The sequence below is a fragment of the Lagenorhynchus albirostris genome, chromosome 1, assembly GCF_949774975.1.
Source record: "Lagenorhynchus albirostris chromosome 1, mLagAlb1.1, whole genome shotgun sequence".
Taxonomy (NCBI): domain Eukaryota; kingdom Metazoa; phylum Chordata; class Mammalia; order Artiodactyla; family Delphinidae; genus Lagenorhynchus; species Lagenorhynchus albirostris.
Window position 1 is genome coordinate 84,577,590 of NC_083095.1, and position 4,063 is coordinate 84,581,652.

Sequence of the window (4,063 nt, forward strand, 5' to 3'; positions counted from 1 at the left end):
AAATATATGGTTACCAAAGGGGAAATGTAGGGGGGAGGGGAAAATTAGGAATTTGGGATTAACATATACACACTACTATGTACTAAATAGATAAACAACAAGGACCTACTATATAGCACAGGGAACTCTACTCAATACATGGGAAAAGAATCTGAGAAAAAATATGTATAACTGAATCACTTTGTTGTACACCTGAAACTAACACAACATTGTAAACTGACTATACTTCAATAATAATAATAAAAAAAAAGAGATCTACTATCAGCCTAAGGCTTCCTAGTCAGAAACAGTCTCAGATACTCTGAAGTAGAATAAAGAATGTAGACTATTTTTAGGGAATTCCCTGGTGGTCCAGTGATTAGGACTCCGGGGGCACAGGTTCAATCCCTGGTCAGGGAACTAAGATCCCACATGCCGCACGGCCAAAAAAAAAAAGAATGTAGACTGTTTTTCAATGAAAAGAAAAAACAAACTAATTACTCTCTTAAGTCAATTAAATCATTTCTTTCGGTCCAAGTCTTCATTCAGTCAACAATTACTACTATAGTTAACTTGTATTGAGCATTATCTAGCTTTAGGCAGGCACAGAGTGACTTACATAGTATCCTATAATACAATGCTACAAGGTAGATTTTTCTCCTTTTACAGATTAGAAACTGAAGCATGAGAAAGCTCATTCATGCAGTTGTTTAATAAACAATTAGTTAGTGAATGCCTTACAGGTGCTGGGTCTCTTGGAGTAAATACCTGCAGGGGCCTCAAGTGCAACCATCCAGACTGAGCTGAAGCATATGACCTCTGCTCCCCCCCCAACCCCACCCCCAGCTCCTCCTCCTCCCAAAGTTGTTACTGTACCATCTGCCAGGTGTCTCAAGAGCAGTCCTGCACTGGCCTCCTTCCTGGCCTCCCTCCCCCCAGTGTTTAACTTGACACTGAGCTCAGTGACCCTTCCTCAGAAATGTCTCCTCAGAGCTCATCCTCTCTGATGTGGACTCCACCCAAGCCTCCACCCATCTTTCCAGAACCCACATCAGATGGTTTCATCCCCAGCCAAAACCTTCTGATGGCCATTCAATAGCTTTCACAATGTAGCTCAACCGGTCCCATTTCTCCCACTGCCCTACTCCCAGTGCTCCAGCTCCCCCCACACCCACCTGCAACATCACACTATCTGCAGGTCTCTGCTCTTGGTTTTCTTGAGGCTTGCTTAATGCTTTCCCTTTTTTACCCTTGGAAATCATACACGCACTTCAAGTCTTAACTCAAATTCATCAGCTTTCATATACCAGTGTTCTCCCTCCCTGGCCCAGCAGTCAGCCCTTACCTGTCTCATAGCAACTACCACATGGGTTTTGAGGGGTCAGAGCTGGTGGATCTGTATCTCCAGCTGTGAGTTCCCTAAGGCATCTCTGTATTCTGGTGCTCAGGAATGTCTGAGTTATTCCCCTCAGTCAGCTTCTGTTATGTAAAAGCAAAATGCCCATGTTTCATAATTAGGTGCCAGTAGAGATCGATGCAAGGAAAGCCATAGCAGTTATGAGGGAGAAGTTGTGGTCCAGAGAGGCTTCATGGAGATGGTGGACTTGAGAGTCCACTGTCAGATTAAAGCCACATTTAGAGTTTATCGAGTGCGTGCTCTACGTTGGATTGTGCTATCGCAAGGAACTTTCACCTAGATCACCTCATTTACTCTTCAACACAGACCTACTAGGTATCATTATATCTATTTCTGTAGATGAGGAGACCAAAGCTAAGAGCATCAAATGCACAGTGTCACAGCTACTGAGTGACTGGGCAGGAACAAGAAGGCTGGTCTCTGACTCTTACTCCAAAGTCCAGCCTAACATTAAATAATGAGTATGTGGGGGGAAACTGCTGTAATCAACTCAACAGAGAGTATGTACTGAATCTGTAGCAAGCAAGGCCCACTTAGGCACCACCCCATACATTCCAGAGAGCAGTGGAACCAAGAGGGAGACTCTGGGGACAGTGAGGAGGTGGCTGGAAGGATTCTGTGTCCCTGAGACACCCCTCCTATGCTAACCACTCCATGCAGGGGGGACATTCTCTCTGCACAGTCCAGACCTGAGGATCCCGTTGTATACCCCTTCCCTCAGCTTGTACTGGCATCATGGAGAGTGTGGTGGTGAACCCTTCAGCATCTGCTTGGATTTGAATATTGCCTCCTGGCTTCCCCACTTCCTGGCCACATGACCTTGGACAAATTGCTTCACCATGTTGAATTTCAGTTGCCGGTTTCATAATGTGCGGAAAAGGGCAGTGCCTATTTCACAGCATTAGTGTGAAGATGAAATAACAATGAATATTAGGAACTTAGTGTGGTGCTTGGCACATCGTGGGTTACTCAGAAAAGGTATTTCTGGTTATTTGACCTCTGTCTGAACCTATCTGTATTTCCCTAAATGCAGCCGGCAGGTGATCTGGGGTGGAGCCTTACAAACTAGCAGCCCCCAACCTGGGATCACTATTCCCAAGGCAGAAACCTCCCTACCTCCCAGCTCGGGCACCCTCCCTCTTGGGACCTAGCCTGCCGCGCAGCGCCCCTGGCGGTACAGCCGCGTCGTGGCCGCAGGTTTCGGGCAGGAGAAGCCGACCCGGGAGCAGCGAGAAGTTATTTTGGCCCACGAACCAGGCCGGGGCCACTGCAGGCCCAGAGAGCCTTCTCTGAGGGCTGGTGAGGGTCCAGTCCTCTGCGCCTACCAGGAAAGTTCGGCAAGAAAAGCATAACCACACAATGTACGGTGCACACCTGGACGCTTTTGAGAATACAGGAGGCGCGCTTAGTCATTACTCTCAGGCTACCAGTTAAAGCCAGGACACCGGTGACCCTGGCCTAGAGCCTTCACTTTAGCAAGGTAGCAAGGCCCATGGGCCCCAGAAAGGAACAGACGCTGTCTGGGTCGCCTAGGCCGGTGGAAGAGAGAAACCCAACAGCAGTTGCACCCAAACTCTCGCAGTTCCGCCTCTCTGGATTCCCCACCCGCCTCCAACATCTCTTGTCTCTCGTTCCTGCCAGGCTTTTCAGGCATTTCTTACCCGCTCCTGCGTGCTCCCACAGCGCTGTGGCCATGTTCCTGGGTACACGTCACGAGCATGGCTTCCTGCTGGCCAAGCCACCAGCTCTGCCACTTTCTGGACCTGGTGGGCCCCTGGATGTGGGAGAAGAGAGGCCAGTGCCTTGTGAAGGTAGGATTATGATGGCGATTAGATTGAAGAACGGGAGGTTCTCTTGGGGACCTAGGGCAACGGGCTGTTTATTTATTTTAAAAAGTTATTTATTTTATTTTTAAAAAATTTTGGCAGCACTGGGTCTTTGTTGCTGTGCACAGGCTTTCTCTAGTTGCCGCAATTGGGGGCTACTCTTCCTGCAGTGCGCAGGCTTCTTATTGTGGTGGCTTCCCTTGTTGCAGAGCACGGGCTCTAGAGCGCAGGCTCAGTAGTTGTGGCGCATGAGCTTAGTTGCTCTGTGGCATGTGGGATCTTGCCGGACCAGGGCTCGAACCTGTGTCCCCTGCGTTGGCAGGCAGATTCTTAACCACTGCGCAACCACGGATGTCCCCAACGGGCTGTTTTAAAAGGTGGGAGCGGGAGCTGGACAGAGGCTGAGCAGTCTTCTGAGGGAGGGAAGCCTGGGCCTGAAAGGTGCTGGGGACCCGCTCCTTGTCTGGGGGTAGATTGCGCTGGGCGGGTGGGGGAAGGGGGTTTGAGAAAGTTGGGATTGCCTCCTGGTGTCAAAGCCTGGAACTGCAGCAGGGTCCAGAGGGGCCTGTGTTCAGCGGGGCCCGCCCACCACCCAGCTGGTCTACAGCTCGGACATGTGCAACGCTCCCCCACCCGACTCCCCTCGAGAGCGGGATAGGCCTTGCCCAGCCCCCCCACACCACCACCACCCCGGCCCCGCCCTCCCGCCGCAGTCCTCACTTCATCTCCCAGGGGCCGGCCTCGCGACTTCTCTGCGGGAGCAAACGCGGGCTTCTGAGAACCCGGAAGTGACGTTAAAGGCGCGCGTCCCGGGGGCGGGAGTCAGCTGAGCTGCTCGGGG